The sequence below is a fragment of the Gymnodraco acuticeps genome, unplaced genomic scaffold (assembly GCF_902827175.1).
Source record: "Gymnodraco acuticeps unplaced genomic scaffold, fGymAcu1.1, whole genome shotgun sequence".
In the NCBI taxonomy this organism is placed as follows: domain Eukaryota; kingdom Metazoa; phylum Chordata; class Actinopteri; order Perciformes; family Bathydraconidae; genus Gymnodraco; species Gymnodraco acuticeps.
Window position 1 is genome coordinate 55,316 of NW_022990691.1, and position 14,135 is coordinate 69,450.

The 14,135-nt window shown below is 40.4% G+C and overlaps 6 non-coding genes across 6 annotated transcripts; all 6 read right to left on the reverse strand.

The window, feature by feature from the left end:
* Positions 1-594: 594 nt before the first annotated feature.
* Positions 595-677, reverse strand: trnal-cag. Its single transcript has one exon. It is a non-coding gene; the product is annotated as a tRNA-Leu (tRNA).
* A 6,778-nt stretch (positions 678-7,455) lies between these two features.
* On the reverse strand, positions 7,456-7,538 carry trnal-cag. Its single transcript has one exon. It is a non-coding gene; the product is annotated as a tRNA-Leu (tRNA).
* An 837-nt stretch (positions 7,539-8,375) lies between these two features.
* On the reverse strand, positions 8,376-8,458 carry trnal-cag. The gene has a single exon. It is a non-coding gene; the product is annotated as a tRNA-Leu (tRNA).
* A 2,862-nt stretch (positions 8,459-11,320) lies between these two features.
* trnal-cag lies at positions 11,321-11,403 on the reverse strand. The gene has a single exon. It is a non-coding gene; the product is annotated as a tRNA-Leu (tRNA).
* Positions 11,404-11,883: 480 nt separating this feature from the next.
* On the reverse strand, positions 11,884-11,966 carry trnal-cag. The gene has a single exon. It is a non-coding gene; the product is annotated as a tRNA-Leu (tRNA).
* Positions 11,967-13,056: 1,090 nt separating this feature from the next.
* trnal-cag lies at positions 13,057-13,139 on the reverse strand. The gene has a single exon. It is a non-coding gene; the product is annotated as a tRNA-Leu (tRNA).
* Positions 13,140-14,135: the final 996 nt, after the last annotated feature.

A 14,135-nucleotide genomic window follows, 5' to 3' on the forward strand; every position in this document is an offset into this window, starting at 1 on the left:
GTTTCCTCAGCTCAGAGCCTGACCCCAAACATTGATGAACTTGCACCCGAGATGAGATGCCAAGAATCTGCTTGAACTAGCATCATAGAGCAGCACACTGAGTTTACATGTTTCCTTCTGCACTTTTTCTCTCACGACAACAGGGCATGTTTGGTTTTCTCTTTGAGGGAAATAGTTTTTTTGAAGCTGTTGTTGGCCTGTGGGAAAATGTAATCATAAGAAATGACTCTGGGAAAGCTGCAGATAGAGCCATAAGAAATGAATGCAACTGATTATTTAATGTGTAATGTTGTTTTTATAGGCGATCATGTAAGCTTTGTTAGTTCCAGGTTTAATATGTGCAATAAGTTCATTTCAATAAGTTTTGCAATAATCATTGAACCAGTCCGGCCCTCGACTAGTACCCATTTTTTAAATTTTGGCCCACTGTGAGTTTTACCGCCCTGCTGTACATGAATGTGGTCTCGGAGGGACGACACTTATTATAACATCAGAAGGCAATTTATCTATTATAATTTATGTATAATCCCTGTATAGAAATGTTGAAGAATCTGTTTGCTTCAAATGTTAATGAGGTGGATCTCAAAAGGTTGTTGTCAGAAGTGGGATTCGAACCCACGCCTCCAGAGGAGACTGCGACCTGAACGCAGCGCCTTAGACCGCTCGGCCATCCTGACACAGGAAGTGATGTCATCACCTCAAAAGAAACTCTAAATAATGCAAGAAAGACAATCTATAGTTACATTTCAGTCCATTTATCAAAAGTCCATCTTAATCGTCAGTCTAGTGTGGATTTATAGCCAAAAAAAAAAAAAAAGTTGGTCTACTTATAAGGCAATATTGATTATATATTAGCCTTTGATGTTACAGGTAAGTGAGAGTAGAAGGCGTTTGAACTTTTCCCCTCTTTTAAATAGAGAAATGTCGCCTCTGTACTTGAATGTGGTCTCCGAGGGACGACACTGTCTCTCTACTGCAAGATCAATGTCACTCAAGCAGCCGATGTTGTCTTTTTTCTCCCCTATTAGCATCTGTGCTCAGAGTTCATGACCTGAGCACAGTTTGCACTCTCAAACACCAGAACTGCCAAGGGGACCAAATTCTGGGTGATAATTCAGGAGATGACGGTGGCAGTGATGACACACATCCGTCCAATGTGAATAATTTAACAACTTTGTGTTTTATTAATTCCAGCGGCCTTCCAAGAGCTTACTGCTACGAGTATGCAGAGAGTTTGTGTCAGGGTTAAGTACTACTTACATTCAACTGTTAGAGGTTGATTTTTGCCGGCTTGGTCCTCCAGATGGACTCTGTTTGGTCTGTGACGGCAAACAGGATTTAAGATGAAGGACAGCATAAAAAAAAAAAAGGATAAGTTACTCTATATTGTTAGTGCTTTCAACCAATCCCATGAAAAACCATTGTGTCACACTTTAGTTCTTACTGAAGATCTTTCAAAACAGCTAACAAATCAAATATATTTTTTAAACCAGTATCAGTAATGTCCTAATAACAGCTAGGCACTGTAGTTTTTTAATCAACCATAAATCAAAATGACGCATTTATTTGGGACTATTTTCAGCTGTTGAAAATAAAACACATTGGTTTAATGGTGTGGATTTAGAGAAGCAGGACATATATGAGGTTAACGCCCAATAAAGAGTGCCCGCGTTCATTGTAATGAATGTGCACATGGGGCTTTAGGTTATATCAGTCAAATGTAAATATTAAAAGCCAATGTTTAATTGTGGCGTCCAATTGCTGATTAGGGCCGGAGCAACCGAGCGGTGTCCAAGCATCGAATCGACTTCGATAAAATAATACTTCGATGTTTTGCTAATTAGCATAATGTGAAAAATGGTAAAATTACTAAAACTTTTGAAGAGTGGAGTATAGCAACACCACATTTGGTATACAGAATCAGCGGATATTAGATAATTCAATCAAAAAACATGGCCGCCACCAGAGATGGGGTCGTTACTAAAAAAAAAATATATATTACTTTTTTAAAAAGTAATATATTACACTACTTCATTACTCTCTACATAAAGTCGTTACTTTACTCGCCGAGCACGTACGAACTGCGCATGCGTGAGTGGCAATAACTCTCCTTACCAGCAGGCGGCGGTAGTGTGTATTCGTCTTTCAAAACAGGCAACAACCGGAAGACAGAGAAGAAGAACAGACTACGTGATATAAACAAACAACAAATAGCGTGTGCGTTAGCTTCACCTTAGCATGTGTTCTTTGCAGGTGTGTGTTGAGGTTTGACGTGGTGTTTACAGCAGTGGATAACAGCTTCTGGCCTGGACACAGTTTGCACCTCACCGTCACATTCCTGTCTATTCTTCGGACGAACTCAAAATAATGAGCATACCTCCACCCCCCGAAAGTTATCGCTGACTCAGCCATGTTTATGCAGCACTGCAGGTGGAGATGTGGACGCGCAAATCGCGCAGATTACGTACATATAAACCTGCGGCGGAAACCCCTCTTGTCTGTCAGTGTGATGACTGATTTTAGTAAGTATCGAAGTAACGCGTGTCGGGGCAATGTTAGTAACTGTAGTGTGATTACTGAATTATAAAAGTAGCGCGTTACACTACTCCGTTACCGACAAAAGTAATATTATTACACCCAACTCTGGCCGCCACCAATCAAAACGTCTTCGCAAAAGGCGGGGCTTAAAAGGATATGTTCATAACGCACCAACAATTCATCCAATTATCCCAAACGTATGTGGGTATGTTAAGTCCATCTTGAGGAATAAGCAAACCAAAGCATTATTATCCTGACCCATAGGGGGGCACCACAAATACCACACATGTACAACTCTAAAACAGATGGACATCATTTTACGAAATTTGAAAGAAGTGCTTTTGGGGGAGTATTAACTGAGATGTCAAATGACTGAGGAATGTGGGCGTGGCCTATGACGTTTGCAACAAAAACATGGGACAAAAAATATGTTTTAATTATACCTGGTGAAAATAGGTGAAATCGAAAGTAATCAAAAGACCTTTCTTGAATTATTGCTTTTGAATCACCTTCAACTTGCACGTGGAAGCCCAGCTGAAGGATAAAAAGCTGCTTCGATTCATGCCTGTGACGTCCTTGTGTTTTAATGAGTCTTTTCTCTCTGTGTGTTGCTCTCTTTTCAGGCGCCACCTGAGCACCAAAACCTCCTCCAGCCTGTCACGCCGACCTTTACTAATGATTCTTCACCATGTTAATAAAGGTGAAATTGTCACTTAACATTAACCGTTGTCTGGTGTTCTTGCAGTTGGCGACATTGTCGGAAAACTCCTCATTAAAACTGGCTCTTTAGATTCTGGTTTAATAGAGACGGATAAGAGAGCAGGATTCATTTATGAAAACACAAAGACTACACAAGGCTCGATTTGGGTTTGGCTTTGGCCTCTGACACTTTGTTTAGTTTCATTTATTTTCATCTGTATGCAGTGGCACCAGCAGGGGGGGGCCATGGCCACCCTGATATATTTGTTGGCCCCCCCCACTACACACACCGCCTCGCCAGTCACGTATGCGCAGTAGTTTATCTGATATTTAACAACAAATACACAACCAGCGAGTCGCTTGATTTGAGCTTCCAACGCTCATACTGCAGCCCCTCCCTCTCCCTCTGCTACCATGGTAACACTCTGATACTCGTGCGCACCACTCTGATACTCACGCGCACCACTCTGATACTCACGCGCACCACTCTGATACTCACGCGCACCACTTTGAGATTCGCACAGACAGCAGCAGGTTGCAGCAAAACGTTTCTTTCTACTGACTGGACTGGAGTTGACAAAAATCCACCAGACTTCTAGAAGGTAAGTCGTATACGTTCGTAGCCTGTTAAGCCCCACAACACTTTAGGCTTTAGTGTGTTAGCTTTAGGTAGCCACAAACGGAGATATGCTTACCTTTAGCTGTTATTCTGATCAAAAATTCTGTTCAATGGCATTAAAACGAGAAAACCGCTGGAAGACCTGGAAAACAGGCTCGGGACTCAGTAAAGGCTGGCTTGACTTCAGTTATAATTCGTCTGTAAACACACTTTGGCGGCTATCCTAGTTAGCGTTAGTTTAGCTTGCTAAGCTAACGTTAGCTGATGTCAGTATGCTGGGCTGGTGTAATGCGTAGGCTACTATTAATCACTGCTGTGTGTAATGTCAATTTGCAGAAAATGAAGAGAAAGTCAACAGACATCTCTTCTTATTTTAAGATGAGTAAAGGAGAGACAGAGCTGGCAGGGGAGCAGCAGCATAGGGCTAGTGAGGAGATGACCATACATGCTAGAAAGTACATGTGGAACTCTGTTTTGTAAAAGTGAAACTAAAACCTAAGTACAGTTTTATTAATGTGATTGTGACCTTTTTAATCATTTAAGACTTCTACACACTTTAGGTCTACAGATCCTTCAAAATGAAACGAGAATCTATGCAGTTTTTCCTCTTCTGTGTTCTGAGGTTATGAGCCGACCATTACTCAAGTTTGTTTTCATAATGTTCTGTATGCTAATTAAAAAAAGGGTAACCAGTTTGTTTTTCAAAACAAATGGAATACAAGCTATATGTATTACTCTCACCACAGTGGCCTAATCTAAAAAAATAGAAATATGTCTCGTCACCTATTTTCTGTCTAATACTAAAAGGTGGTATTTTGTATCATTTATTATGTTTTGAAGTTGCTATAAAGGTCAATAATAGATGGTGTTTTTGTGTTCAATCACAGTATGTATTTATCATTGTATTTAGCATTTCCTGGTGGTCCCTTATTCTTAGGGACTACACTAAGATTCGGCAGCTGGTTGTTGGCAACTACCTGGTGATGCAGGGCACCCAGATTCAGCTGTTGCAAGTAAATCAAACCACCCTCATCACCTGGCACAACAGCAGGCAGAAGAAGCAGGAGCTGTTTGTGCTGCTGCAGGGCACTGCTCTGCTTCCAGCCCTCCCTGAGTCTGATGAGCCTCTTCAAGCGGCCCGTGTCCTCCCTGCAGTACCCACGCCAGCACAGCACGAGCACCAGTACCGGCTCCTGGGGAGTACAGCTGGCCAAAAGGAAGAGCAAAGAGGTCTCTCTCCATCACACCTCCAGCACCTGCTCTCCATCCTCAGGTCAGCTTTGTCACAGCAACTGGACAAACTTTCTGTTTTGTACCAGTTGCATTTCCGGCTGCAATTCAGGGCACCACACCACCAACCATTATTCCTGTCCCCACACTCGGAGCTGGAGCCACACCAAAACGGCTATACAGGCGGACTTTAGGGGCAGACACCTGCAAAAAGTGTAGCCAGTTCCGCACTGCCGAAACTGGACACAGCCAGTACCGCGGGAGAGTGTTTTGTCCGCAGACAGAAATACTCTCGAAAGAACTTTGGTTGGAGGAAATGAGGAAAACATTTGGTAAATAATGTAAATATATTGTAAATAGTTAATCAAAATGTACAATATTTAATGCTTGTAAATAATAGTTGTTTTGTAATTTTGTTATTTTTTTAAACTTACTTACTTAACCCTCCGGTATCACTGTGGACGTTTTTGTCCATATGGGTCATTTTTCACTTTGCAATAACTTTGGTTGTGTTGGTGCAAATGGCCTGATTTTTTGTAACAAGGCTATTTTCTCGATCTATTTTGGAATTCCAATTTCAATTTTTGAAATCGGTCTTTAATTCACTGTGTAACTAATCGACTACGCAAATTAGTCATTCGAGACAAAAATGTCCACTGCAAAATGCTTTGATAAAAATATTATATTAAAAGGTTTTTTTCACAACTTTTTTGGGTTCAATCTTTAAAGCAACTTCCGCCCTAATAGAAAATATCAAAAATGTAATCATTTTCAGGATTTTAACCCTTTAAATGCCATTTTGATTACATGAAACCGCTGTTTTTTTTCATGATGAAAACAGACCAAATGAGTTATTTTCCAAAAAATACATATCTGGGGACTGGCTCTTTTTTTTTTATAACAGTCTTGGATATGTCAAAGATTAGCAACAAAATGGATTTTTTTGCATTATTAGTTTTTGCACAAAATCAGATTGAACAAAAAAGTTACAAATTAGTCATTCGGGACCAAAATGTCCACTTCCAAAAACTGCTCTAAAATTACAACAGATTAATATTTTTTTAAACTTTTTTTTTGGGGTTAAATCTTTCAATCAACTTCAGTCCTGATCAAAAATACCAAATGTTAACTTGTGTTCAGGATTTTAACCCTTGAACTGCCAGTTTGAAAACATGAATTTGCGTTTTCTATGAAAAACATGCAAAAAAAGGCAGTTATTTTCCATACAATAAATGTTGGGGGGGGGGGGGGGGGTCGGATTTTCTTTTTTTTTTATCACAGTCTTGGATATGTCAAAGATTAGCAACAACATTGATTTTGGTTGATTATTAGTTTTTTCACAAAATCAGATTGAACAAAAAAGTTACAAATTAGTCATTCGGGACAAAAATGTCCACTTCCAAAAACTGCTTTAAAATTACAACAGATTCATATTTTTAAAAACTTTTTGGGGTTAAATCTTTCAATCAACTTCAGTCCTGATCAAAAATACCAAATGTTAACTTATGTTCAGGATTTTAACCCTTTAACTGCCAGTTTGAAAACATGAATTTGCGTTTTCTATAAAAAACATACACAAAAAGGCAGTTATTTTCCATATAATTAATGTTGGGGGGGGGGTCGGCTTTTTTTTTTTTAACACAGTCTTGGATATGTCAAAGATTAGCAACAACATTGATTTTGGTTGATTATTAGTTTTTGCACAAAATCAGATTAAACAAAAAACTCACACATTAGCCACTCGCGGACAAAAATGTCCCATCCACTCCCATTATAACCACATCTTTTGATCTCTCCGCCATACCGGTATAAAATCATGCATTTTGTAATGTCAGGGTTTTATATTGGAGAAAAATAGTTCAATTTGTCCTTTTTACTGTATATGACCAGATGTGACATTTTACCATTGAATTACATGCTTGTCATTTCTTGGTTTCTTTGCCTGTTGTATAATGGGGCCATGCCAGCCATTGGAATACATGTATGCAACTAATATGATGTAGGTGTGTTGGTATGGATGTGGAAGAGTGGTATCAGCTGAGAAATGTGTGTGCCGACGGCCTTTTACCGACAGCCTACCGATTCAACATGATGAATCGGTGGCGGAAGGTGTCGTCACGAACTAAAAGACACGACCAATCTGAGTAGGGCGACAGGACGCTCATCGACGGCCAGACATTTATCGACATCTATCGACGGACGAAATCGGCTTGGTGTGTAAGGACCTTTAACGGTGCGTCTCAGGCAGATGATGAAGCATGTGTGTACTTTACGTGTTAATGAGGGAGTTATTCTGCTTTACCTGTGTGTCTCAGGAAGGTAAAGTCAGCGTTTACTTTTAAGTCATCAGGGGGTTCTCAAAAGGTTGTTGTCAGAAGTGGGATTCGAACCCACGCCTCCAGAGGAGACTGCGACCTGAACGCAGCGCCTTAGACCGCTCGGCCATCCTGACATAGGAAGTGATGTCTTCACATCAAAATTGATTCAAAATTATAAAATACAGACACTATATAATTAGGTTTCAGTCCATTTATCATAGTCAAAAAGGTGACGAATTAAAAATAAAAGCTACAGAATTCAGTTATTTAAGAATATTAGGTTGTCAGTAGTAAGCTACTTATTTATTATACATTGTTCAGGTATTATTCCTGTATGACATTTATCATTTGAATGTTTTGTAGTCATTTTTTGGTACAGATGTTTTGACAGTATTGCATAAATGGTTCAAACAAAAAAATCTAAATTGCCGCAATATCCTTTTATAATAGTCACTTTAAATTGAAAACGTATTTTAAAAAAAACATTTGTTTGAATTGCTTTTGAATCATTATTGCCTTGAGTATTTATTTTTATTTTTTACTTTTTCATACAGTAGAAATAATAATATTTGCTCACATGTGTTGAAAGCTTGACTGAGCTTGAAAACCTTCTCTGTCAAGCTGCAGCTTTCACATTAGGGTCAAAGGTTAAATGTTTTTCTTCAAAATAAAAGTCGCAGATAAAGTCTGAAGTTTGAAGCAGGTTACTCAGGAGCAACATGTTAACTGTGCGTCTCAGGCAGATGATGAAGCATGTGTGTACTTTATGTGTTAATGAGGGAGTTATTCTACTTTACCTGTGTGTCTCAGGAAGGTGAAGTATGCGTTTACTTTTAAGTCATAATAATAATACATTTATTTTGGGGGGGGCCTTTCATAACACCCAAGGACAACTTACAGGGCATAGGGGCAATATAGGGAACAATTAAAACAGTGGATTTAGGATCATCAGGGGGTTCTCAAAAGGTTGTTGTCAGAAGTGGGATTCGAACCCACGCCTCCAGAGGAGACTGCGACCTGAACGCAGCGCCTTAGACCGCTCGGCCATCCTGACATAGGAAGTGATGTCATCATATTAAAAACAGATCGAAATTATAAAATACAAAAAATATGTAATTAAGTTGCCATTTCTTACTAATTAGACCAGGGGTCAGGAACCTTTTTGACTGGGAGCCATAAAAGCCAAATATATTTCATTGAGAGCCATATAGTATTTTTAACGTATAATAAATTAAATATGTCTTATTTTTAATGCGACTTCTGGTGCTGCATGGTTTTGCTGATGGCCTTGTAGTCTGGTTCATACGTGGTGAGGTTGAGCTTCATGCAGGCGTTGAGGCTTCCATCAGTTAAACGTGAGCGTAGGTTGGTCTTAATGTTCCTCATATGCGAGAATGACTGCTCACATGCATATGTAGAGCCAAACATGGTCAATACGGCAATACTCACACGCTGCATTGTGTGGTATGTCACAGGAAGCTCGTTCCAAGTTTTAAGAATCAGCTGGTCTTCAGGTTGAAGATTTTTCATTTCTGTCCACTTGTGTTCCCTCGCCAGCTCTGCTTGCTGTCGCGTAAGACTTTCCAACTCTCCATTAAGTGACTTGAACTTACTCATCCACATGTCTGATGCCTTCAGGTCAGCAACTTCCAGCTCAAAGTCTCCGATAGAGACCCCGGGGATGCATGTCAGGTCGATTTTGTCCACTGCACACTCATGTGGATGAGTGATGAACTTGAAAAGACCTGTGCGCGCACAAAATTCTCCAAAACGTGCTTTGAATGACTGCAGGAGATTGGACGTAAAGCCAGCTAGCTGCAGGAGATCCAGATGTTGAGTGGAGTCACTTGCTAAGCATGCATCTCTAAATTGTTGCAGTCTTTCAAAGTGCAGAAGACGACCTGTTTCAATGTCCCTGAGAAAGACTTCCAGCTTGCTTTCAAATGCAAACACTGCTTGTTGAAGGGATGAGATTGTATTTCCAATACCTTGCATTTTCACATTGAGCTGGTTCAGATGGCCAGTTATGTCCACGAGATAGTGAAACTGCAGGAGCCAGTCAGTGTTGTCTAGCTCAGGATGCTTGACACCTTTCATTTCAAGAAAAGTCCGGATTTCACTCAGGCAAGCTGCAAAACGGCTGAGCACCTTCCCCCTTGACAACCAACGCACGTTGCTGTGTAAAAGCAGACCGGGATAATGATTCCCAACTTCTTCTAACAGAGCTTTAAACTGGCGATCATTTAAAGCTCGGGCAACAATAAAGTTGACCACTCGAATGACCAGCGACATCACCTCACCAAGCTCCTGGCCACACGTCTGAGCGCAAAGCGCCTCCTGGTGCAGGATGCAATGAAAACTTAGGATGGCTCTCTTTTCATGTTCACGGAGAAGCGCTACAAATCCTTTGTTCTTCCCCAACATACGCACCCTGCACCATCAGTACAGACAGAAATAAGTTTATCCATCGGTAGTTTTTTTCCTTTAGCAAACTCCATAAAAGACGTGAATAAATCCTCTCCTCTTGTTGTCCCTTTCATTGGCAAAACAGCCAAGCTTTCCTCACGCAGTGTGTCACCTGCAGCATACCTGGCAATTATACTGCACTGAGATAGATGGCTAACGTCTGTTGACTCATCTAACGCGAGAGAAAAGTATGTCCCGGCGTTTATGTCCTTAATTTGTGTTTCCTCGACTTGATTTGCCATCATGATGCTACGATCGTGCAGTTCTTGCTGACAGGGGCATGTCTTTTATTCGTTTGATTATCTTGTCTTTATTTGGGAAGTCATCAAACAGTTCATTGGCCACATCAAGCATGAATGTTTTGGCATACTCGCCATCTGTGAATGGCTTTCCATTCCTTACTATTGCCAAAGCACCCGCAAAGCTAGCGGAATTCCCGTCACCTTGCTTGGTCCACACACGTAGTTGCTGCTGACTCGTCTGCACTCTCCGCTGTAGCTCCTCGCATGCCCTTTTCCTGCTGTCCCCCGCTGGATATTTCGATGCAAATGAAGCATGGTGCGTATCGAAGTGCCGCTTTATATTTGACCGTTTCATCGATGCAATTTTATCATTGCATATTAGACATACCGCAGATCCTGCTCTCTCCACAAATGCAAATTCCTCTGTCCACGCAGCCTGGAATGCACGGTAATCATCGTCTTTTTTTCTTTTCGCCATCTTTTCCGTTACAAGGGTTGAAGCGGATAAACTTGATTTCTTCACCTTTACAATGACCCGGACATGCTCGCGAGCCATTGGTTCCCGACCCGACCCACGGGTGACCCGTGACCCGTGAAATGTATCTTCAAAACTAATTTCTGTTTACTTTAAAATGACACAGTATTATTAAGAAATATCACAAGTATTTTAAAATCAGTTCCAAACTGATTTTTATTTTATTTTTTCAACTCAAAATTGTCTGGGAGCCATATGCCGTCACCGGAAGAGCCATAGGTTCCCGACCGCTGAATTAGACAAAAGGTAAAACATTGTAATACATATAAAGCCATTTTTGTATCATACCTTGTGCTAAATCATAAATGAATACAGTTTATAATTACATTTACTCTCAACTTACAAGTATTATGGGTTTGAGCTTGACAACTCTCACATTTTAAGCTGCATCATTCAAGATATGGTGAAAGGTTAAACATATATTTCTACTAAATAAATACAAAAATACCCGATAATTTACAGTATAATCTAATTTATATTATTATTAAGCCTAACATTCAGACAATAATAACAAAAGGAAAAATGGCTCTAACAGTCTCAGATACCCAAAAACTGAGTGGAAAGGAGGTCACTGAGAAGCTACCCGTCTAGAGTGTCACTAAGGCTATTAATGGATCATGTGTTCACCAACAGCATGTGATTGTTTGCAACTGAGCACGTCTCAAAATGTTGTTGTCAGAAGTGGGATTCGAACCCACGCCTCCAGAGGAGACTGCGACCTGAACGCAGCGCCTTAGACCGCTCGGCCATCCTGACATAGGAAGTGGTGTCATCACACCAAAACAAAATAAAAATTATTAAATTTAACCATAATGATTAATTGACATTTTTCACTAATACAAAAAAAAAGGTAAAACGTTGTCATACATAAAAAGCCTGTATTACAGCATGTGATTCTCACTTGAATTTTTTTTATTTAACTGGTTTTTGTTTGTTTGTTGGATAATTTTCGACTCAAGTAGGCTATTTATTTATTATACCTTGTGCATAATCATAAATTCATACAATTTATAATTATATTTGCTCTCAATCTACCAGTATTAAAGCTTTGAGTTCGACAACTATCTATTTTAAGCTGCAACATTCAAGATATGGTGTAAGGTTAAACCCATTCCTACAAATTAAAGCCTCAGATACTAAAAAGTGAGCAGCAACCAGTCAACAAGGCTATTAATGGATCATGTGTTCACCAAGAGCATGTGATTGTTTGCAACTGAGCACGTCACAAAAGGTTATTGTCAGAAGTGGGATTCGAACCCACGCCTCCAGAGGAGACTGCGACCTGAACGCAGCGCCTTAGACCGCTCGGCCATCCTGACATATGAGGACGAAATAAATCAAATAGAAAATAAAAACATAACACGCATTTACTTTATTGACTTTAACACTAGAACTGCCAACGGGGTCAATTTGACCCAGAGCTGTTTTTTATTGTATGTAACTTTTTTTCAATAACATATTAATGTCTCCCAGTCCGTGACTTTTCCTGAAAGTGTGTTATGTAGCACCCTCTGTTGTTAAAAATTGTCAATATGAAGTCAGATTGAAGAAATCGGCAAAAGAATTGCCATTTATACCTATTTCCGCCAAGCGGGTCATATTGACCCCACCCCTTTTCGTGCTATTGATTTTGCATGTAAACAAACATGACGTGTTGCTATAACAACGCTTTATGTCTACTGCAGTTCCTTATAGATTGAGAGATAGATTGAGAGAGAGAGAGATAGATAGATAGCGACAGTCTGTAGTGAAGGAGCGCGATCCCGCTCACGGGAGACTGCTTGTGCTGTGCTCTGCAGCAAACAGCTGTTTGCTTTTCACCCAACAATGACAACCGCCTCACGAAACCCTATGTTGTACCGTTAATAAACGAAACAATTTAACAAAATTGCTTGTCAAAATACCAATACCACAGGACCATTTTTCTTTTTAAAGCAATACTTTTACTTTGAAAATCAATGCATTCTAATGCTGGGTCAATTTGACCCCGGTGGCGGTTTTAGGTATAAAAAATCTCTGGCGGTTCTAGTGTTAAGAAAACAACAACGGGAAATGAGTTGACTATCTCCAGATGGTTTGCTACATGAGTCAGTATAATGCATTTTAATCATAGAATAGTAAAATAAATCCTACCTTCCTCTGAGGACGATTCAATGAAAGTGTGGGCGGTTCCCTTTTAGTGTCTCACATCTGCAGCTCCTGCCAGCACATGAAGACCCGTCGGTTCAAGGCGAGAAAATGTAAAAATAAGACCACCAAACAACGTGTTCTCTCTCAGACACATCCGAGCCATTACATCTTGTCAAAAACGAGGCCGTGTAGTGGCCATTATTCTACTTTACCTGTATGTCTCAGGAAGGTGAAGTATGCGTTTACTTTTAAGTCATTAGAGGGTTCTCAAAAGGTTGTTGTCAGAAGTGGGATTCGAACCCACGCCTCCAGAGGAGACTGCGACCTGAACGCAGCGCCTTAGACCGCTCGGCCATCCTGACTAGTGTTGCACAGTGTACCGATACTTGAAAGGTACCGCGATACCCTCTAAGTGCCTCCCCTCTCAAGCACGCTCCAAGTGCCTCCCCTCTCTCGTGCACGTGCTAGCTGCCAGAGCATGTGAGAAAACGGGGAGCAAGTGGCTGCAAGTGGGAGTGCAACTGCCGCTGCGCCTCGGCTTGTTGACAAAAATGACGCCAGAAGCTAAATTTTGAAGTATTTTAGCTATATCTCTGACAGTGAGGGCAAACCTATGGACACCACGAGGCCTGTCTGTAAGAAATGTTTTAGATCCCTGCAAACCAAGGGAGCCAACACATCAAACTTGGCTAAGCACCTCGCCGACCGGCATCCAGAGCTGTTTTAAAGAATGTAAAGACAGACAGGTTAGCGAATGTGATAGATCAGGGCAGGTTTCTCAAACTTTTTGTTTATGCGGACCACTATTTATTATCAAGGGTTTTCGCGGACCACCTCATATGCAAACCATACAAATAAGTACATATATAAACGTAGTGTTAAAACGCCGATATTTTTTTATAGTTAATCATAGACAATCAAAAGTAAATTGAAGCCTATTTGATACTTTTGTGACCGGTTTCTGTCTGCGTTGTGTATGTTTCTCAAAGAGGACGGCGGACGGTATTTTAATTAGGTCATCCCAAACAATGCCACAAGTGCGCACGCATGCACATGCACAAAACGGGCAGACAGGTCTACAAAAAAAACTACCGGTATGCTTTAGTTACTGTGCTGCAAAAAGCAGACGGTGCTGCGCTCAACACACACAGACTCAAAACAATGGACACACAGGCATATAAGTAACATAAACAATGTATAGGCCTAAGTTGCATAACGGCTTGAGTTGCATAAAGGCTTGAGCTACATTATTGCTACTAAGCAGACAGCGCTGTTTCTCTCTCTCTCCACTTTCAAAATCTATTTAAATCTCAAAACAAACTCCCAAATTCCCAAAGTTGTCCTGAAATCTATTTATT